Source organism: Trichomycterus rosablanca, chromosome 1 (assembly GCF_030014385.1).
Source record: "Trichomycterus rosablanca isolate fTriRos1 chromosome 1, fTriRos1.hap1, whole genome shotgun sequence".
Classification (NCBI taxonomy): Eukaryota; Metazoa; Chordata; class Actinopteri; order Siluriformes; family Trichomycteridae; genus Trichomycterus; species Trichomycterus rosablanca.
The window spans coordinates 1,751,988-1,776,963 of record NC_085988.1 but is presented as its reverse complement, the minus strand read 5'-3'; the positions used below and the strand labels follow the sequence as shown (position 1 = coordinate 1,776,963).

General features: G+C 39.0%; 1 pseudogene; it reads left to right on the top strand.

Annotated features, from left to right (window-relative positions):
• Positions 1–366: 366 nt before the first annotated feature.
• On the top strand, positions 367–2,707 carry LOC134325354 (uncharacterized; annotated as a pseudogene).
• The last annotated feature ends 22,269 nt before the right edge of the window (positions 2,708–24,976 follow it).

The following is a 24,976-nucleotide window of genomic DNA, read 5'->3' as shown; positions in this document are numbered from 1 at the left end:
ATCAGCTGAATTGCCCACAAAAGCTACCCCATTAGTCTAATGGCCTTCAATGGAAACTACAATCACATAACCTGTTGATGCATGCTCAATAATCCAGGTAGACAAATCCACAAAGTTGAATCAGTTCATCTGGACACAAGTTTGTTGTAGAGAAACGTTTCGTCACTCAATCCGAATGACTTCTTCAGTCTGAGCTGGTGGTGAATACCCCGACCTTATATGCAGCCGATTTGCATAACAATGGAACCGGTGATCAGAAGTTTGAAGAAGTCATTCGGATTAAGGGATGAAACGTATCTCTACAACAAACTTGTGTCCAGATGAACTGATTCAACTTTGTGGATTTGTGTACCTGGATTATTGAGCATGCATCAACAGATTCTGACTCACTTCGCTAAGGATTGCCTCAAACTCGTACGAGAGTATGAGAAAACGGCACGTAAGATGGCTGACTACAGGAACCACCTGTGATTTAACATCAGATGCAGACAGAGCAGGATCACACCTAAGAGCCTGCAACTCAGATCTTCTGTCAAGGGTCACCGAGCTAGCAAGATCATTCAGAAGGCACAGAACCAGCTACTGAATGAACGGGTGAGACAAACTAACTTCACAATCGATGTCTTAAAAACTAGAGAGGGGCAGATCGTACAGAGACTTATATCACGTCTAGATGAGCCCACTCTCCAACAAGTGATTAACTTCATGCAGAAGGCTCGTCTAGGACAACATGAAAAGTCAAAAACCAGGCAGCGAAAAAAGTTTGACTTGCTTGCTGCAGGACAGAAACACCAACAGACCATGGATGGCCGAAAGAGGAATGAAGTGCAAACACACACTGGTGATGTGGACAAGTGGGTGAAGAACTTGTCAGACAGACAACTCACACAAGCGGAGAAAGACATCTTGGCTAAGGGATTGAATTTCGCTGTTACACCAAAGCAAGTCCCACTAGTGGAACTGATCACAGCCACAGAATCAGCAATCCGCAACAACATCATCTCCGACCTGGAAGCGGAACAGTTGTGGATGAAAGTGTCAGCTTGCCTCAGTAATGCAAAGCCACCGCCATCCAACATCAGCAGAGACGAGAGGTATGCACTTACTACACTTAGTATAGATAATAACATTATCATACTTCCTGCTGACAAGGGTAGATGTACTGTTCTGTTAAACCAGATAGACTATCATGAGAAAGTGATGTTGTTACTTAGTGACACTAACACTTATGAGCTGCTAAAACGAGATCCAGGTAGTAGCTATAAGAAAAAAATGATAGATTGTCTGAAAGTTTTAGAACAGAACAATGCTATTGACAGGGCTTTGTACTACAAATTATATCCGGGGGAGGCTACACCTAGTCTGTATGGGTTACCTAAGATACACAAACAGGATGTACCTTTACGACCCATTGTTTGTATGATTAACTCTGTGACTTATAACATTAATAAGTTTCTAGCATCGATTCTCAACCCGTTGGTAGGTAGCACGGAACACCTTATTCAGAACACCATGGATTTTGTGGACAAGGTGAAGGGCGTCATCATAGAGAAAGAGGAAACAATGGTCTCGTGTGATGTTACATCCCTTTTCACGTGCATTCCGGTTGCTGAGGCAGTGGAGGTGGTCCGTAGGAAACTACAAGGCGACCACACCCGGAGCACGAGGACCACCCTTACCATGGACCAGGTGTGCGCACTCCTAGAACTGTGTCTTCAGTCCACCTACTTCTCATACAGAGGACAGTTCTACAAACAGAAACATGGGTGTGCTATGGGACCCCTAGTCTCACCTATTGTTGCTAACCTGTACATGGAGGAAGTGGAAAAGAAGGCACTAAGGTCCTACTCAGGGACACCACCGAGTCATTGGTTCAGATATGTGGACGACACCTGGGTTAAAATAAAATCAGAGGAAGTACCACATTTCACGGACCACATCAACTCAGTGGACAAACACATCAAGTTCACAAGGGAGGATGCAAGCAACAACAGTTTAGCCTTCTTAGACTGTGAAATTGCTATTTAAGATGGGGGACGTTCGAAAGTAAATGTGTACCGCAAACCGACACACACGGACCAGTACTTAAGGTTTGACTTCCATCATCCATCGGAGCACAAACTAGGAGTCATCAGGACGCTGCACCACCGGGCGAACAGCATCCCCACAGACACTACGGCCAAGGATAGAGAGAAATCTCGTCCAAGAAGGCCCTGGGTGAATGTGGTTACCCCAACTGGGCATTCGTAAAAGTCGGAAAAATGCCCAAACACGGCTCCAGTGGATCGAAGGGAGGAGAAGAACAACCGCGGTCTAACACAAACCAGTGGTGATTCCGTATGTGGCGGGAGTAGCGGAACAATTGAGACGGATATTCTCCAAACACCGTGTCTCAGTTGCTTTTAAACCCCAGAACACGCTACACCAGAAATGAGTTCACCCTAAGGACCGGGTTCCTCGACACAAACAGAGTAATGTAGTGTATGCCGTTAGGTGCTGGGAGGATTGCCGGGAACTGTACATCGGGGAAACTAAACAGCCACTGGCGAAACGGACGGTCCAGCATAGAAGATCAACCTCTTGTGATCTGCATATGGACCTGATCACCGGTTCCATCGTTATGCAATGTGTGGTGGCCAGCACCCTAGCAACCCACATCATAGCAACCACCTCTATATCCTACTACCCAGCTAACAACACATTATAAACAACTTAGCAACATCTCAGCAACGACCTAATAACAGCTTAGCAACCACCTGGCACGACCCTATCAACACCTTATTATTACTATCAAAATGAACTAACTGCGTTGATTAAATCATCAAAGTCATCATCGTGTATACTTGATCCTGTTCCAACTCGTTTACTTAAAGATTTACTCCCAGCTATTGTAGAGCCCCTGCTTACATTAATCAATGCATCCCTTAGTCTTGGGTATGTACCTAAATTGTTTAAAAGTGCCGTTATTAAACCCCTGATTAAAAAACCTAATCCTTATCCACATGTTCTATCTAATTATAGGCCAATTTCAAACCTTCCTTTTGTCTCCAAGATTCTAGAAAAAGCACCAAAAATGTCCGGAACTCACTACGGACGTTATTACAGACCGGACTGAATAATGAAGAACCCCAACTGCTCGTTTATTCTTTTAGTTTAAATTAATTGTGTGTTTGTATGATTTGTGTAAATCTAATTTATTTAAATTATTCTCCAGGCCACCCAGGGAGGATGGGGGTCCCTGCTGAGTCTCTCAGGGTTTCCTCCTGTCATTTTAAGAGGGTTTTTCCTGCCACTGTCGCCCTCGGCTGCTCAGCAGGGTGTTTGGTCTGTCAGTCCTGGATTCTGTAAAGTTGCTATAAGATGACGTCTATTGTAAAAAACGCTGTACTAATAAATTTGACTTGACTTACCTATGAGGAACAGGAGGAGCATCAGCATCTGCTTCATCACTGATGTGTTCCTACAGAACTGAAGCAGTTCCACCTGAAATAAAATGAGAAGGGTAATAATTACACCTGATCAAAACCAGTGATAGAAATACAGAATGTGGAATAAAAAGCTACAGAAAATCTTTAATCCTTCACTGAATGTTTTCTCCTCCCAGATTTTCTCACTGCCCCCTCAAGCGCAACACAAGCAAAGGCTATTTTTTTTTTAATTGTTTTTGAACCAATCGCAAAAATGCATTTTCAGTGGTGTATAGTAATAAAGTAATAAAATTTTTTAGAGTATCTGTACTTTATTTAAGTATCAAAATTTTCGGCAACTTTTACATTTCCTAAAGAAATTGTGTACTTTTACTCCGATATATTTACCGTATGTAAATTCATTACTCGTTACTACAAAATAAAATGACAAGAAATTGTGAAGCTAAATGATGTAAGATGTGTCACAAACTGCACGCAGGTTTAGTGAATTTGCGCCTGTAAGTTAGATTAGCGGTTAAACACATTAATGCGCAAGTGCAAACATTTTCTCTAAAAGCGATCGGAGTGAAAGATTCATCGTATCGGATGAACTGCCTCTTATGTGTTTACCCAAAGGTACAGAAATATCAGCATTTAAGAACAGAGCTCCCCCGCCAACCTCACCAAACACACTGATGTAAGTTACGAATGATCAGAGTTTTTATTTCTTATTATTTGCATTAACATTGTTCAGATATCTAGCTAACATTCATGATTACATTCGAACCACAGATGTAATGTTTCACTAAATTTGTTTGGAATTAATTCAGTGCAAAACTGAACTGAAGACACGTCCCATCATTTACAGAAACTCACCTGCACACTAATCTATAACTTTTCATGGATGATTTTTCAGCTGCTGCTTCAAGTTGACATATAAGTTGTATAACAGTGTCATTTATCAATGATTTTAAGTTTAACACACACCAATCAGGAAGTAGATACGACCCAAACTAGTTTATTTCAATACAGCTTATTTTTACCCAAATGTTTTGATTTAAACTAATGGTTGAGCGGATCATTAAAGGGTTAAAAGCTCCACATGTTTTGTTAAACTCTCTTGAGTTTTGCTTCAAATGAATCCTGCCAAAATTTTGTGGTTACATATTTATATCTATGATTTGAAAGTTTAATCCAAATCAGAAAAAATTGGGACAGTATAGAAAATGCAAATAAAATAGACACAATGTTGCTTACATTTACATTGACTCTTATTTCATCTTATATAAACCCAAGATATTTCATGACTTATCTGGTCAACTTCATTTCAACTGTTACAACACATTCCAAAAAAGTTGGAACAGGGCAATTTAGGGCTAGTAATGAGGTAAAAAAACGAAATAATGACATGATTTGAAACAGGTAATGTCAACAGCCGATTATAATCAGCATGATGTGGCACAAATCATGTTCAGATAAAGGAAGAAAATGTTTTTTTGTTCTATAAATTCTTATATTCTTATATAGTTTTTCTGTAGCTGTTAGGTCGGCTCCATTGTTAAGGTGGTTTACAGGTTTAAAAGAACAATCTTTATATTTTTCATAATTCTGACCGCTTGCGTTTTTATTAACCACATTTACTTCTACTTTTAATACTTACGTACATTAAACATTAGATACTTGAAGACTTTTACTCAAGTAATATTCTAAAAGAATCAGTAAGATACTTGTACTTTTACTTAAGTATGCCTTTCAGGTAATTTATTCACCACTGTGCGTTTTGCTGTTCAGTGTAAAATTATTTCTTTGCCTATTTCTGATTGGCTCTTTGAGTCATATATAAAACAGGCAGACAGATTCCAGCAGCTCAGTAGAGCAGACAGGTTCTGTCAGGGTGACCAGGAGAGGTGAATACATATCAGGGCAATTTATAACACTTCTTCCAGTTTAAACTCACTTCCACATGGTAACGTTCGCTTAACGTTGTGACTCGTTGCTTAATATTACTTATTAATCATTTTATTAGCAGTTAGTTGCTAGTTAGTAGATCTGTCGGACGTAACTTTTTTTTAATACCTTTCTGTATGTTTTTTTGTGTGAATTTTGCATATAATAAACATACATTGTAGAAAAATCTATAAGGCATCGTTTTTTGATTTCATCAGATAAAGTATCCTTCATGTCACGACAGACACCACCAGTTTCTTTCTTTACCTCATATTTTAATTTAAACCAGTATCGTTAGCTCTGCTGTCATCATCCCTCCACAAATCAAACCATGAATAAAGTTCTGGCTTTAAAAATATGACTAACGACATGCCCACCCATTATGTTTTACTGCCCCACCCCCCAGGCAAAGCAGTCCAGAACCAGGGCTGTATCAAACTGAGTTTGATTCCCCAGGAGATGTTACTTGTGACATTATTTAACTGAACTGAACAGTTTTCTAGTCCAACAGATGCTGCTTGTGCAGTTATAATAAAAAGATAAACAGTTTGGTTCTCTAACAGATGCTGCTCGTACCATTACTACACTACACTGAATTATTTGGTTTTCAAGCAAATGCTGGTCGTTCAATTATTCTACCCCAGCACATAAAGGGTCATCTCTGGGGCAGTTTACTCATCCAGGTCTCTCAATGCAGCCAAAAGGTTCCACAACAACCGGCTTATTCCTTTACTGGAACTCACCTGGTGTTGCTGCATTATTGGGCCTCATTACAGAACCACTCTGAGTGAGAAAACCGCCCCAGAAGATGAGTAACTACCCTTTTCCCGGAGCGGAACCCATTTATGGATGGGGTTGGGGTGCTGCACATCGTTTCCTTTAAAGTTTAATGTACTTTAGATATAATCAACTCATTTAAACACAGTATAATAAAGTAGTAATACTTACTAAGAAGTAAAATGATTCGTCCACTACAGAAGATGAAGCTTTCAGTCTCCTCAGAGCTTCTTTAAAACACTGATCTGCTGCTGATCATTAAATACCATTTATTATGTAAAATCTGCTCCTTACCTCATCATCACATGATTAAATGCTTCTCCAAACCTTCGCTGTGATTGGCCGAGACAGATTTAAATTCTGATTTTCATAAGTCATTATCAGACTGATGTCTGTTGTTAAGCTAATGAGGTGATATATTAGAAAGAGGAGGGAGTGTCTTTAAAAAAACAAGCTTTTAAATATTTTACTAACATCAAGTATATGATTCCTAACTGAACTGAAATGTGTCACTATATAAGAACTCTAAATTATTTATGCTTATCAAAATGTTTAGTTCCAGACTGGAATGAACAACAAGCTTACAGTCAGTAAAAAATAAAATGTATCTGAAATCTGATAGATTGAGCTGCTGTTCAATTTCTTACATTGAACAAAACCTTCTCCTCCTGATTTACACACGAATTACATTAATCAGGATGGAAATGAGTCGATGCTCTGAACCCAGGTCACCTGCTACAGAGACACGAATGGAACAAACAAATACCAGCAGCTCCTCTGGTTTGGTTAGTCAGTCGAACGTTTAAATGTTTGTACAGCATTCAGTGACCATTGAGGAACCTTCATGATTGATAGTAGGACCATGCAGCACAGATGGTGACGTTATTACTGAGTATATTGATTACATCAAACTACATGCTTTCAAAATCTACGTTATTACTGGTTATAATTGCTCTGTACTGGTTATAAGCGCTCTGTACTGGTTATAAGCACTGTGTACTGGTTATAAGTGCTCTGTACTGGTTATAAGCGCTCTTTACTGATTATAAGCGCTCTGCACAGGTTATAAGAGCTCTGTACTGGTTATAAGAGCTCTGTACTGGTTATAAGTGTCTCTGTACTGGTTATCTGTCTGGAACCTCTTTTTTTCAGTGGAAACAAGCGGAACCAGTTCAAAATCAAGTTTGCAAACCAGAACGGAGCCGGAACCGCGTCAGTGGAAAAGGGGTATGAGAGTCCTCTCTGCTGAACTCAGTGCTGCTGGTATGTATGGTGGAAGGTCCAGGACGCTCTCCTTACCACCAACACAACAATCAGTATTGGTGTCACAAATTGTACCAAATGGTCATAAATGACTGAGGTCCATTTTTCACTGTCAGAGTCTCACTTTTAATCATGGACGTTTCCTCTGCACTTGAAGACCAGGACAGGATACTGAGCCACAGATATGTAGGACATTTTAAAATATTAAATGGCATAACCCTCATCTTCTAATGATTGCAAGTTTCCCAATCCATGTGCATTCATCCAACAATCCAGGTCTTGTTCCTGATTTACACACAAATCACATTAAATCATGATGGAAATGAGTCGATGCTCTGAACCCAGGACACCTGCTACAGAGACATGAATGGGAAGAACAAATACCAGCAGCTCCAGCTCCTCTGGTTTGGTTACTCAGTCGAACGTTTAAATGTTTGTACAGCATTCAGTGACCATTAAGGAACCTTCATGATTGATGGTAGGACCATGCAGCATAGAAGGTGATGTTATTACTAAGTATTTCCTTAATTAATGGACAGTGACAGCACTGATCAGCACTTGTGTAAGATGCTCTTCTAACAACAAACTGATTTCTTTGGGGGGGGGGGGGTGGTATATATTGTGTACTATCCATTGTTTACACCCGGGAACAACTGCTACAGCTCAGCCACACAAAGTTACCCCCAACCACAAGATCTGTGAGGAATTGGTCTGCAGAGGCCAGTGAGGTCTCAGTTTATATAGTCCATTATGTAGTGAGACAGGCTGTCAATGTCGATGCATGTCTGGTTGATTAAAAAATACTGTTACTAACTTATAAAGCACTACATGGTCTGGCTCCACAGTATCTGAGTGAGCTTATTAATTACTACAACCCACAAGATGCAGGGTTACTTATAGTTCCTAGAATTAAAAAGATCACGGCTGGTGGAAGAGCATTTTCTTACAAAGCTCCACAACTCTGGAATAATCTTCCTGCCTCTGTTTGGGATTCGGACACAGTCTCAATGTTTAAGTCTAGACTGAAAACAGATTTATTTTCTCAGGCTTTTGATTAGTATAGACAAAGGTGCAGAGCTTGTGGGTTCTTGATCATAGAAACTTTTGGTGATCCAGAATTTCCTAGAAAACATGGCATTGACCTCTGTGATGGAGTCCATGGTCCAAAACGATCTCCACAGCCATTGGGAGGTGCCCAGCACTGAGATCTGAATCAGGAAGGGCATCCAGTGTAAAAAGTCTGGAATGAGGTCTAGATATGCTGTGGCAACCCTCAATCACAGGAGTTTTAGAAAATATCTTTAAGATAAAGTGAGCAATAGGCTTTGAGTTACTGCATATTATCAAAATATAGTTGTTTCATTAGTTTCAGTTGGGTCAAGTTTTTCATTACACAAATACTCCTGTCGTTCTGCCTCTCTTGTCCGATCACTCAGGTTTGATGGTGGTGGCTGCCAGAGTCTAAAACTCTCTCTGTAAAACTGATATTTTACTCAACTCGCATTTTACATTTTAAACTACATTTTCTGTTGTTTTACCACAAAATTCTTTTGATGGAAACCTGTTTACCTGCCCGAGGTTAAGGAATGATTTAGCTTTCACATTTTGTAATCTTGTACTTACAAGCTCATCCTGGCCAGACTCTCCCCCATTATGGGTGTTGTGCCAAATTCCTTAACAAAGTCTCAAGGTTGGGTGAGGCGAGGGTTTATGCATTTCAGCTTCCCAGTTTCGAAAACAAGCACATATAACTGTTCCTCTTTTCCTGTAAGAGGAATGCTTCTGCAAGTGAGTCAGGGCCGCAACCAAGACACATGATATGGACAACACATTGCTAGACCATATCTAGACCATATCAAGGTTGATCCATTCCAGATCTTGATAAGGCTGCGTTCTTTGCGTACCACCCAGCAAACAGGGCCATAAGGGCCCCATGCATTTTGAGGTTAGTTCATCCATTAATTGTACGTCATCAAAAATATCTACTCCAGATTTTGAACATATCTTTACATGGTCCTATGATTTTGTTTTGCCGATAGGGATGATAGTTTCTACCATTGTATTCCTGACCGGACAATTTGTCTGTTACGGTCTGTGCTGAGACACACACTCGAAGATCTGTGTTGCCTCATGACCGTAGTTATCTGACTGCGTGTTCTCTGTCCCGGCAGGATAACCAATCCTCTCATATTAATGCTTCGTGTTTTGTATGCCATGCCTTTTCCCAAGACTGGGAACCTGTTCCGCTAAATTCATCTTTTCTGAAATTAGTCACAGTTTGACACCTGTCTGGTGCTCAAGAAGTTGCGTTTCTTTTAACCCTAGATAATGTTTTTAGTATCACTGATTTTAAAACCTTTAACTGTACCCAAAGTGACTGTTTAGACCTGCCCAGTTTAAACACATTTACTGGACTCTTCCATGTGAAGCCTGTCCAAGGGTCAGTATCTTTGTGTGCTTTGCCAGGCAGAATTATCTTGGTGGAAAAAAACTATGTACGTTGTTTTTTGGGTCACACCTCATGTGTAGTAAATGTTACAATCTCAGCCACAGGGTGGACCTGGCTACGTCATGTTTCAGGTAAATTTGCTGGAACTCCTCATGTGGAAGTTCCCCCGGCATTCAGGATCTCCACAGCCTTGTGGGTCTGTGGAAAAAATGCCTATCAGCAGCTTCCCACTAAAACCAGAGATGGTACTGCTTGGCATTTATGGCATGGGTGCTGCACCCCAGCAGTAGTTATGCCTGGTGTCTCAGTATATCGTGCGGTTAAGGTTATCCCTCACATCCCTTATAAAGTAAAGCGGGCTGTAGGCAATGCTCTGCCAAATGATTTTAATGGCTATCGCCTCACCAATTCATGGACATCTCCTGGTGAATGTATGCTTGTCAATTATTTCAACTAAATATCATCGCTGTTGCATGGCAAATAAAACTGAAAAGCTCGGAGTCTTATTAATGAGGAAATGTCCTCTCTCAGACAAGCAGTCCTGCAAAACAGATTGGCCTTAGATCAGAATATTTTTGACATAATCCAACATATGAGGGACAGTATTTCTGTGCCAACTCCTGCAGATGATTCATGGTATCAGTGGTTTGTAGATCTGCTTGGAGGCTGGGGACCATGGATTTTCTCATCCATCATTCCATTTTTCCTTGTTGTCTTGTGTGTTCTGCTTTTTGGACAGTGCATTTTACGTTGTGTACAGAATTCTCGTCCCCAGATCCCATGATAATTTTTTTATTTAGGTCAGGCTTTTTTTAGCATGAAAGAGGGGAACTGTTAGATCTTAGTTACACTTACGTCCATATACTTATGGTATTAGGCCTAGTATTTCTACACTTTGCACAGCTTGAGAGTTGAGTATGCAGTTCTAAATGGTGTTTTGGCTAGTTTTGTTCTTGTTTATTAAAACTTTTCTTCTCTCTGAAACTTTCTCATGTAGTTTAGCCATCACACACACACACACATACACATGCACACACATTTAGACAGACTCTCACACTCACATTTAAACACACACACACACACACACACACACACACACACTTTTCTTGTGTTTATAAAAACTGAGGTATTCATACTTTGACTTGGTGTCTGTCTGGGTGCTTTCCTCGTATGAGATTCAACGAATGATTCTTCTCCAGGTTAAGTCCTTCTATTAGCTCATGGGACGGGACTTTGAGAAACAACCTAACAGTCATCAAGGACCATCATGCCCAGTGCCTACCGTACAAGCCTGTGGGGGCAGTGCTATGATCTGGGGTTGCTGCAGTCGGTCAGGGTCTAGGTTCAGCAACGTTATGTGCCCAAAGAATGAGGTCAGCTGACAACCTGAATATACTGAACCACCAGGTTATTCCATCCATGGATTTTTTCTTCTCTGATGGCACGGGCATATTCCAAGATGACGATGCCAGGATTCATCGGGCTCAGATTGTGAAAGAGTGGTTCAGGGAGCATGATACATCATTCTCACACATGGATTGGCCACCACAGAGTCCAGACCTGAACCCCATTGAGAATCTTTGGGATGTGCTGGAGAAGACTTTGTGCAGTGGTCCAAACCTCCCATCATCAATACAAGATCTTGGGGAAAAATTAATGCAACTCTGGACAGAAATAAATGTTGTGACATTGCAGAAGCTTGTGGAAACGATGCCACAGCGAATGCTTGCCGTAATCAAAGCTAAAGGCGGTCCAACGTAATATTAGAGTTGTGACCGTTTCTTTGGCCAGGCAGTGTATTCCACAATAATGTATGTACATCTGTATGGGGGCAGTGTGTGGTGAATAATAAAGTAGGTGACTTTACTTGTGTAACTTTAGTTTTCGCCCTACGCCGGATTCGAACCAAGGGCAGAAGATAAGGTGCGCTGCACTCTGCTCACTGCGCTATACACACAGCGGAGTGAACGGCAGATTGTTCAGTTTAAAACGCCTACGAACTAAAACTAAAGTAAACACTACGTAAAATAATGATCAAACTCTCACTAATAAAATAAACGTTCAGCGTGTGATAAATCCCGGCAATGCTGTTCACATCTGAAACCACCTTTTAGATTCTTTCTTTCTTTCTTTTTCTTTTCTTTCCCTTCTTTTCACTTTCCTAAGTACAACTGTTTTTTTTCCACAGCATTGTTCTGAATCTCTAAATAAATATAATAAACCTCTCGGGAATACCCGATACCTTACCGGCTCAGTCATTGAACAATTCTTACCTAGCACCACACTGTTGGGAACGCGCATTAATTATGGCAAGCCGTTTTAGCTTTTAATCCTCCTTGTCTTGATATCAGGTATTCAATTTTTGATATCAAGAATTAAATTCTTACTAGTAAAAATTCAATTCTTGATATCAAGAATTAAATTCTTACTAGTAAAAAATGAATTCTTACTAGTAAAAATTTAATTTTTGATATCAAAAATTGAATTCCTGATATCAAGAAAAAGAGGATTAAAAGCTAAAATGGCTTGCCATAATTAATATGGTAGCGAACCCAGTTGCCGCAAATATTCGCTGATGAGCGCGGAGGTCTGTAGGAAACGTAGTTATTCCAAACTACGGCGTGCCGCTGGGCGCTTCCTATTTCCCACAGTAGCGGCAGAAGCCGCTCGTCCTGTTACATACATCACATTTTCTAAAAGGAATGTTTTTTAGTGTAAATAACTACACACCGTGTGCATTTTTTCACTTTGTATTGTATTGTATTTTTTCAGTTTCTGCCTCCTTTTAATACATAAAGTCTTATCTTATATAAATAATATGCTTCCTGCTTTATAGGGGCAGTTAAGGGAAGAACCGATTCTGTTTCAGCATGACTGTGTCCTTGTTTACAAAATTAAAGCCTATAAAGACATTGCTAAAAAATAGTGGGGATGAAGTGGAATGTCGACTGCAAACAAGGCCTTCTCAACATACAGTATGTCAGTTTCTGAACTCACAAATGCTCGTTTTAGTGGCAACAGTTCCAATTTCATTTAAATATTTCTAGTTTTAAAATATGATGAACATGAGGATGAGATCTGATAGATTGAGCAACAAAACCTTCTCATCCTGATTTACTCACAAATCACATTAAACCAGGATGGAAATGAGTCGATGTTATGAACAAATACCAGCAGCTCCAGCTGCTCTGGTTTGGTTACTCAGTCGAACGTTTAAATGTTTGTACAACATTCAGTGACCATTCAGGAACCTTCATGATTGATGGTAGGACCATGCAGCACAGATTATGTTATTACTGAGTATTTCCTTAATTAATGGACAGTGACAGAACTGGTCAGCACTTGTGTAAGATGCTCTTCTAACAACAAACTGATTGCTTTATGGGGGGGGGGGGGGGGGGTTATATTGTGTACTGGTATACATGAAGTGTTGGTGATATTTATACACACATTAATTCTAATTAATTCTACTCACATATGTAATTTAGCTTTTAATATTTTCTGATGATTGTAATGGTTCCCCTGATGTGTTTGTTACCATTAATGTATCTTACATCAGTATATCAGCAATTTTACTGACTTAATCAGTACATTATTCTCTTCTGACACCCCCCACATTCAGTGTACATAATTTATCCATACAGTCTATGCTAATAGGGAGGGTACAAAGTTCAGTACATAACTTAAGGGGTTACAGGGGCAGATACAATAATTAAAGGGAATCCTCTTTTACCTCCTCATCCATGTATCAGCCCCTTTTATCAGACCATTTAATCCCTTACTACTGGGTCTGCTAACATTGACTCCTCACTATTACTAGTATTTAGATCATAATATTTACTGGAAAGGCTAGAAAGTACAGTAGGTGGTAAAGAACTCACACTCTCCTGGTTTAAATCTGACCGTGGTGTTAGTTGTGTATTTGGTGCTGGGTCTGCTAGCACTGATTCTGAGCATTCTTCACTATCACTAGTATTTCTAAAGACTGATGGACTGAGTTCAGCCACATCAATTGTCACCATTAAAATGATTACAACCCTAAAGCAGAAAAAGTTGGGACAGTATGGAAAATGCAAATAATATAAAAAAACAGAGTTTCTTTGACTTTTATTTGATGTCAGACAGGATGAACCTGAGATATTTAATGTTTTATCTGCTCAAATTTCATTTATTAATAAACATCCATTCCTGCATTTCAGCATTTACCACTTTGTAATGTCGCGGTTCCTTTTCACCACACTAATTGGGTAAGAGGTTAAAAAAGTGAGTGAGTGAGTATAAATTATAGACCACCACATTCTTTATCTTGGTTTCTTCATATTTTAAGAAAAGTCGCTGTATTTAGTTTAAACATGAACATTTGGTGGCTTCTTAGCACAAGAACAAAAACAAATTCCTGCATCTCATGTCCTGCAGCTCCACCTCTGGTTTGGTTAGTCAGTGGACCATTAAACTGTTTGTACAGCATTCAGTGACCATTCAGGAACCTTCATGATTGATGGTAGGACCATGCAGCACAGACAATGATGTTATTACTGAGTATTTCCTTAATTAATGGACAGTGACAGAACTGGTCAGCACTTGTGTAAGATGCTCTAATAACAACAAACTGATTTCTTTTTTTTGGCAGGGGTTGGCAGACCACTTAACCCCTTAATTAATGTATTAGCTTCTTTATCAGAACTTTTAACCCCTTAATTAATGTTACGGCTGCTTTATCAGACCTTTTAACACACCATTTCCTCCCTTCTTAATCTTCTGCACTTTTTTCAACTTCCTACCCCTCATTCCTAGGGTAGACAAAGCAGCCACAAAAATATGCCTTGTTGGATTTGTTGGTTGACCAAGCTGTACCCATACATCTGCATGTGTTAATAAAACTTAAATGATGAAGATCAACTCTCCTGACTCCTGCAGAATTTCAACAACTTGGTAATGTGACCCTGATGGCAAACTGAAACCTACTTGGTAAGTAAACGCTAATTCAAACCTAAGAGAAAGTTTAGCTGAGTAAGTCAGATAAGTAAGTAAATGGTATTCTCTCTGAATCCTTGTCATCTGATGAGAATCCCGATCCCGAACTAGAGTAGAGGTCCTTCTAGACCCAGTAACACTGGACAAAATACCCACAGCTTTTAAACACCCAAGAGAAATGGGACTTTGTTGATCTTATAGAGAACAGAAGCTTTACTCATTACATTCAAATGATGCTGTAGCCATAGCACGTCAGGTACTACTCATACCAGATAGCAGCTGTAATAAGGTGTTGGATGATTTGGGTGCCAGAGGCCAGGACATTGTTAGGAGTGGAAAATGTTTAGGGAATGGATTAGCCGTAAGTGTCTCAAGACCACTGACTAGGGGCCAGATAGCCTGTTGTAAGCAAAGAAAAAGGAAAATGGAAATATAACATGGATTATTCTTAAGAACTCTCTCTTCATCTGTCTATTTCATCCTGAGGCCTTCATGCCAGAGTCTGTTTTATTTCAGGATTTTTACAACCCCAAAAGAGAATCTCAAGCTTGTTCCCCCACACTCACAAGCATCCTGGACCTACATTTATGACTTCACAAGGGCTAACAGTGTCACAGCTCAGAACAACTCTGTTCTTTTATCCCAAGTGATATCTCAACTTCTTTTACAACCTTTCTTGGGTAAGGGACACCAGAGACTGGTACATAAAGGAACAGACCCCCAATCTACTTCCTCTCATGGGTATGTAAATTAAGCATCCTTCACTTTGGAATCACTTTGGAAAAGTCTGGACTTTTAAAGACCAGAGGCCAAAGACAATTTACTACCTTTAACCAAACACACACACACACACACACACACACACACACACACACATCTGGAATTTCAGTGACCTGAATCGGGATCTGGCCATGATCTATTTGACTTGTTTTGTCTATGAATAGTATCAGAATATAAACATACTGTCCCCATAATTATACCTTTTATGTATTGTTTTTATTTTTGCTTACTGTCTTAGACTTATAATAAAATATACCATTATGAATTGTGTTATACCCATGGCTGGATTACTGACCAGGCCAGTGGGGCCAGCGCCCAGGGGCCCTTGAGGTCAGGGGGCCCCGGGGGGGCCCTGGCCCAAAACATTTTGCAATGCCTATCAACATTTATGATACAATATATTTTTATTTCCGAGGGCCCTCCATTTTAAGGATCCTCTGACTATTAGGGACTTTGACCCCAGGGCCTCTTGGGGGCCCTAGCCATGCTTTTGGGGCCCCTAGCCATGCTTTTGGGCCCTAGCCATGCTTTTGGGGGTCCTAGCCATGCTTTTGGGCCCTAGCCATGCTTTTGGGGGCCCTAGCCATGCTTTTGGGCCCTAGAAATGCTTTTGGGCCCCTTATGAAAATGGATGAGGCGTTGTGGCACTGCTCTGACTTCGACTTCTGGCTATTAGGGGTCCTAGGAAAGAGGGGGGCATATTTTTAGAGGGCCCTGGTTATGAGAGCCCCTACCAGGGGGCCCTAGAGAAGAGCAGGGCATACCATTAGAGGGCCCTTGATCACGAGGGCCCCTGCTATGGGGCCCTTGACTTCCATAGAAGCAGTTTACCATGGGACCTACAAATTGCCAGGCCAGCTACCATATTTCATAACAGACGTTTTGTTGCAAATATGCGATTCAGGCCAACTCTTTGCCCAGGGGCCCAGACTATCCTTAATCCGTCCTTGGTTATACCAACATCCTGTATACAAGGCTAAAGAACATTTGTACTGTACTGCATTATTAAATCACATATTTAACCATTTCTGTGTATTAGACCTGTTTAATCTAGGTATTGGTGCTTCAATTTTGTTCTTTTATTATGTCAGTGACATTAAGAGTTACTTTTACAATCGGATATGTTTCTTTTGTGAGCCAACTTAGAATGTTTTTGTCAAAACGAAGCTTTTAGCATCACCTGCTGACCACAAGTGGTTAACTTGCATGGTGGACAGCACCTATTTCATCATGTGATCTGAAGGAAACATCTACTGCACGCCACACCTCTCAAAGTGAGTTAAAAAGAGGCAGCACGGTCATTCAGAGTCATTTTAGAGCTTCTCCAAAGTTCGGTTCCCCCGCAGTGGATGCAGAATGCAGCTCACTCAGAAGAGTTAAAGAGTTTACACAGCGGATGCAAACACATACGAATCGGCTTACCACCGGTCAAGGTAAAGTTCCTATTTGGCTGTGTGTAGAAAATCCAACCTTTTCACCGAATTGCACAGCGCGTGATGACCTCTGTGCTCCACATCTGTACATCTTCAGAGACGAAGAAAAGGAGAGCGCTTTAGTTCTCAGTAATTAAACACTTCAGAAGCAACGGTTGTTGGGTCGAGGCACCTGGGTAAAGTGTTGCAGCATGGAAAGCCAATTCTCTGCTGAACAAGGCCAGAGCAAAGAACCAACAGATGTGAGGTGATTCTACTACAGGCCTCTCTCTTCAGAGTCTTCCTTCATCAACAGTAATAGTTTACCTACAGATTTATACCTGTATCATTACCACTTAGTTATACCATTTACTTTTTAACTGTCATTGTATGTGCTAGGTTTTTGTTAGTTCAATAAACATGTGATATATATAACGATTCAGAATTTAGTGCTGTGAGTTTGATTGTAAGAGAAATAATCGACTAACAAACTTTAACCCAACAAAAAGTGACTGATATGTTGTGAATTCAGTTTTCCTGGTAATTTCTCCTTACAAATGCCAGTGGTGCCCCGTAATTGATTAATAGCTATTAATTATTTATTTAATGTTGTTTTTCCACAACTTTCCCCACTTTGGACAGCTGGTCGAATCATTGAGACCAGATCTCAGACAGAATCTGGGAACGACTTTTCAAACATGCAAAAAACTTCAAGTTTCAAGTTAGATACACAAGTTTTATTACATAGAACTCACCCTCTCTATTACACACATTCACACATTCATACCTATAAACATTAGCATGTGCCATTCACATTATGGGTTAAAATGTGTTCTTTTACAGTTTTCTGTAAAATGTACTGCACGCTTAAACCATGTATTGTTTTCTCAAAAATGTAATTATTCACCACTAGTAACACGTGTGCTAGTTATAACAATCACCATGTTAGATTGGGTGAATCTATATGTTGGTACGTAGATGTTGTTATTTCTATGGTATGTGGGCCTATATTAAGATTTAATGTTTATAATCACTAGATCTCTGTTGTGAACCAATTTCAGAGCATTCATGTTAAAACCAGCGCTGCAGCACCATCTAGCGTCCACAAGTATGTATTGTGTGCTGTAGGGGAGAAAGAGAAAAGCCTCAGGTTTCTGTCATGTGATTGTGGTAGGACTTTCTATTGGCTACTGGTCCAAACTGGCGGTTTGAAAGTTCGGATGTGAGGTAACATCTGTGACTTCTGAAGCCAACTACAAGAGGTAAACTCGATCTTTCTATACTGAATGAAGAGCTTGACATGTCTATGTCAATGTACAATGTACAATGTCTATTGTAAAAAGCGCTATATAAATAAAGTTGACTTGACTTGACTTGACATTATAGCTCAGTATATTCCATTATTAATTGGTAACAAACATTTCAAATAGATTCTAAACCTTCCTGGTTCCACCACAATCATTTTTAAAATCTTAGCAGCAATTTAGTTCCTCTACTTTTATCCTCCTCTCATCACTACTTAATTAATTAAAATGCGACTTATCTCTGCTTGGATCAACACAATTAGACGGGAAATTCCTCCTCCAGCACAAAATGTCAAAAGGATGCCAGGAATTCTCCACCCAGGGGTATAAATCAGGTCGTGCCCACACCAAAATAACTCACTCATTATATATTTATTCACTTAATCACAGAAAATCTACAGTAATAGAATCCATTAATACATCCAGTATATATTTAATCCCAGTAAAAGAACAGCTCACACATTCCATTACTAACTGTTACCATCAATTCAAATAGATTCTAAACCTTCCTGGTTCCACCACAGTTACAATCATTTATCATTTCTTACCATCAATCTAGTAGCTCTACTTTTATCCTCCTCTCATTACTACTTAGTTACTTTATTACCTGTTAATTACTGTTATATATGTTATACTGTTAGTGTTTAATAAATATTATAACTATTCTAAACTGAGCTTTAATCATTCAGTCATAGAAAACAGTTACAGAAATGATAGATATATAGAGGATATATAAACAACGATAGATATATAGAGGATATATAAATAATGATAGATATATAGAGGATATATAAATAATGATAGATATATAGAGGATATATAAATAATGATAGATATATAGAGGATATATAAATAATGATAGAGATATAGAGGATATATAAATAATGATAGATATATAGAGGATATATAAACAATGATAGATATATAGAGGATATATAAATAATGATGGATATATAGAGGATATATAAATAATGATAGATATATAGAGGATATATAAATAATGATATATATATAGAGGATATATAAATAATGATAGATATATAGAGGATATATAAATAATGATAGATATATAGAGGATATATAAACAATGATAGATATATAGAGGATATATAAATAATGATAGATATATAGAGGATATATAAATAATGATAGATATATAGAGGATATATAAATAATGATAGATATATAGAGGATATATAAATAATGATAGATATATAGCGGATATATAAATAATGATAGATATATAGAGGATATATAAATAATGATAGATATATAGAGGATATATAAATAATGATAGATATATAGAGGATATATAAATAATGATAGATATATAGAGGATATATAAATAATGATAGATAAATAGAGGATATATAAATAATGATAGATATATAGAGGATATATAAATAATGATAGATATATAGAGGATATATAAATAATGATAGATATATAGAGGATATATAAATAATGATAGATATATAGAGGATATATAAATAACGATAGATATATAGAGGATATATAAATAATGATAGATACAGTGTATCACAAAAGTGAGTACACCCCTCACATTTCTGCAAATATTTCATTATATCTTTTCATGGGACAACACTATAGACATGAAACTTGGATATAACTTAGAGTAGTCAGTGTACAACTTGTATAGCAGTGTAGATTTACTGTCTTCTGAAAATAACTCAACACACAGCCATTAATGTCTAAATAGCTGCAACATAAGTGAGTACACCCCACAGTAAACATGTCCAAATTGTGCCCAAAGTGTCAATATTTTGTGTGATTACCATTATTATCCAGCACTGCCTTAACCCTCCTGGGCATGGAATTCACCAGAGCTGCACAGGTTGCTACTGGAATCCTCTTCCACTCCTCCATGATGACATCACGGAGCTGGTGGATGTTAGGCACCTTGAACTCCTCCACCTTCCACTTGAGGATGCGCCACAGGTGCTCAATTGGGTTTAGTCCATCACCTTTACCTTCAGCTTCCTCAGCAAGGCAGTTGTCATCTTGGAGGTTGTGTTTGGGGTCGTTATCCTGTTGGAAAACTGCCATGAGGCCCAGGGGATCATGCTCTGTTTCAGAATGTCACAGTACATGTTGGAATTCATGTTTCCCTCAATGAACTGCAGCTCCCCAGTGCCAGCAACACTCATGCAGCCCAAGACCATGATGCTACCACCACCATGCTTGACTGTAGGCAAGATACAGTTGTCTTGGTACTTCTCACCAGGGCGCCGCCACACATGCTGGACACCATCTGAGCCAAACAAGTTTATCTTGGTCTCGTCAGACCACAGGGCATTCCAGTAATCCATGTTCTTGGACTGCTTGTCTTCAGCAAACTGTTTGCGGGCTTTCTTGTGCGTCAGCTTCCTTCTGGATGACGACCATGCAGACCGAGTTGATGCAGTGTGCGGCGTATGGTCTGAGCACTGACAGGCTGACCTCCCACGTCTTCAACCTCTGCAGCAATGCTGGCAGCACTCATGTGTCTATTTTTTAAAGCCAACCTCTGGATATGACGCCGCACACGTGGACTCAACTTCTTTGATCGACCCTGGCGAAGCCTGTTCCGAGTGGAACCTGTCCTGGAAAACCGCTGTATGACCTTGGCCACCACGCTGTAGCTCAGTTTCAGGGTGTTAGCAATCTTCTTATAGCCCAGGCCATCTTTGTGGAGAGCAACAATTCTATTTCTCACATCCTCAGAGAGTTATTTGCCATGAGGTGCCATGTTGAATATCCAGTGGCCAGTATGAGAGAATTGTACCCAAAACATGAAATTTACCAGCCCTGCTCCCCATTTACACCTGGGACCTTGACACATGACACCAGGGAGGGACAACGACACATTTGGGCACAATTTGGACATGTTCACTGTGGGGTGTACTCACTTATGTTGCAGCTATTTAGACATTAATGGCTGTGTGTTGAGTTATTTTCAGAAGACAGTAAATCTACACTGCTATACAAGCTGTACACTGACTACTCTAAGTTATATCCAAGTTTCATGTCTATAGTGTTGTTCCATGAAAAGATATAATGAAATATTTGCAGAAATGTGAGGGGTGTACTCACTTTTGTGATACACTGTATATAGAGGATATATAAATAATGATAGATATATAGAGGATATATAAATAACGATAGATATATAGAGGATATATAAATAATGATAGATATATAGAGGATATATAAATAATGATAGATATATAGAGGATATATAAATAATGATAGATATATAGAGGATATATAAATAACGATAGATATATAGAGGATATATAAATAATGATAGATATATAGAGGATATATAAATAATGATAGATAAATAGAGGATATATAAATAATGATAGATATATAGAGGATATATAAATAACGATAGATATATAGAGGATATATAAATAATGATAGATATATAGAGGATATATAAATAATGATAGATATATAGAGGATATATAAATAATGATAGATATATAGAGGATATATAAATAACGATAGATATATAGAGGATATATAAATAATGATAGATATATAAATAATGATAGATATATAGAGGATATATAAATAATGATAGATATATAGAGGATATATAAATAATGATAGATATATAGAGGATATATAAATAACGATAGATATATAGAGGATATATAAATAACGACAGATATATAGAGGATATATAAATAATGATAGATATATAGAGGATATATAAATAATGATAGATATATAGAGGATATATAAATAATGATAGATATTTAGAGGATATATAAATAACGATAGATATATAGAGGATATATAAATAATGATAGATATATAGAGGATATATAAACACACTGCAGTTTTATTTAAGTTTTGCTCGTCAGTTTATATGCATTATTCTTCAAATCTAAATAAAGTGTGTTTGATAGCATAACCACTACATTAAAATAATTTAATTTTACATAATTCAATTGTTTTATTTTCTGCTGCATCATCAGCAGAAGATGATGTTGTTAGTAACTCGTGCAGGATGATGAATCTGATGGTAGAAGAGCTGAATCCAGCAGCCTGAGGATCAGAGCTTGATGGACACTGAGGTTCCTGCTGCTGGAATGAGGAGGAACCTTGTAGAGAATGAGACCCACCTTCTCCAGGAGTGCTGCCTTCACTGCAGGATCGTTCATGTTCTGATCCGACTGAACCCTCAACCTCAGGATCTGGATCTGACCTGTTATATCTGTTCACACACAAATTAAACTGATATTATTAAACATGAAGTGAAATAATCTAGATATGAGGCTGAAAACAACTTGAACTCACCTCCATAACAGAAGAAAGGTTTGAGGTCTGAGCACTGAGCATCAGCAGCCTGAAAGTTAGATAAATAACCACAATCTTCATATGCCATCGCATTATCAGGTTTTCCAGGATTCCAGGTGATGTTGGTTGGGTTGGTCTGATCTAACCACTTCCAGGTGATCCTGGACAGACCAAACCAAGTGTATGAGAAGATCATTCCAGCTAAAATAGATTGTTCAGCTGGATCTCTTACACTGATCAAGTCGGTGTGATACAGTCTGCAGTATCTCTGAGCTTCATACCAGTTCTTATAGGTATTGATGTAAATGTACCTGCTGGTCCCAGTGTTCCTCTCTGTGAGATTTAAAACACAATAAAATATTTACATTCATTATTTTATTCTGGTGGAAAATCTGCTAAAGTTACTCTGCACATCATTTCTACTGTTCAGTTTAAATGATTCACACGTCACATGCTTAGGATAGTGATTTGTAAAATAAATAAATAAATTACAAAAATAAAACAGGTCTGACTTAAATTAGAAGCTGATCGAGCACTGTTGCTGTTGTTCACAGTCAAGTGAGCTATTGTGTCTAATCATCCAGACAAAGTTCCTCTCAGTATAAGGTGACAGTTTGGGGGTTCTTTTTGACCCTGGCAAGAGAACGCTGTTCCACAAAGGTAAATAACCTTATTGACCTTTTTACTACTGTCACGGATTCAGCCCTCTGTGGTCCATTGTAGAAGTGCCACGCCCCTCTCTCGCTCTCAGTCCTAAACCAACGCCACTTTTATGATTGGTCCCCTCTGCTCTTTAAGCAGAGGGGAGCTGGAGAACAGTCAGTATTAGCATTAGCCTTTAGCTTAGCATATAGCATTGGTTATGTGTGTTTGTATCTGGTCGTGTCTTATGTTAATCTTAGCTCATATAGCGTCACAACACCACTAAACCGAATTCTTGTTTCCTTACTTTTAATTAAAGTTACTGATTTTTGATGTTGGGCAGAAATATTTGGATGCTTCTGTAACACCTACGATAAAATAAATGTAGTTATAGGAATTAAATTAAATGTCTGTTTAATTAATAATGTCCATAGTGTCATGAATCCAGCCCTCGGTGCTCCTTGAGCTCCTGAGCTCCCAGAGCATGTGGAGTTTGTTTATGTGCCACGCCCTTTCTCCGGGAGAGCTCCTAGTCTCCAGCCAACGCCCCTATGCTAACAGTCAAGAGAAGACTATTTTGTAACACTTTATGGGCTAGGACGAGACAAGAGGGGCGGACACACATGCAGAGATGTAGAACAACAGTTTAATAATAGCCAAAACACAGAAGAAAAGTATAAACAAGACAAGACAAACACAAGACCCATGCTAGGCTAAATGCTAATATAAACATACAGTAAACTAAGCCAACCTAAACCCTAAGCTAACAATGCTAGAACTAAACATAAACAAATGATTCCAAATCTAAACTAACCTAAATGCTAAAAATGAACTAAGCTAAACAGAGCAAACAGCGAGTGGCTGCCTACTCGGTAGCTCCATGTTGCGGTACTATAATACGGTATTTTTCTTTTCTTTTCTGTCTGTTGTGTGTTGTCTGAGTATTGTTGTGATTATACAGATAATTGTATAATGTGAATCTCTGTAGTGTGTACCATTACTTTTGACTTTTGATTTATGTAACTTGCTACTGAGGCCTTAATTTCCTTCGTGATTAATAAAGTATCCATCCATCCATCCATCCATCCATCCATCCATCCATCCATCCATCCATCCATCCATCCATCCATCTATCTATCTATCTATCTATCTACAAAGGCCTACAGGGCTAACAAACAGAGTTAAACAGAGCTAACAAACAGAGACAAAAGCTAAACAGGCTAACCAGGACTAGACAGAGCTTACAAAGAAAGGCATTGGCTGACAGACAGACGGACAAAATCAGACAGACGGACAAAATCAGGCAAACGGACAGACCAGATCAAATCAAAATAACAGGAGCAAGGAGCTAGAAATGAGGAGCTAGGAACAAGGAGCTAGGAGCAAGGAGCTAGGAACAAGGAGCAAGGAGCTATGAACAAGGTGCTAGGAACAAGGAGCTAGGAGTAAGCAGCTAGGAGCTAGAAACAAGGAGCTATGAGCAAGGAGCTATGAGCTACAAACAAGGAGCTATGAGCAAGGAGCTATGAGCAAGGAGCTAGGAACAAGGAGCTAGGAGAAACAAGGAGCAAGGAGCTAGGAACAAGGAGCTAGGAGCTTCAAACAAGGAGCTAGGAGCAAGGAGCTATGAGCAAGGAGCTAGGAACAAGGAGCTAGGAGCTACAAACAAGGAGCTAGGAGCAAGGAGCTAGGAGCAAGGAGCTAGGAGCA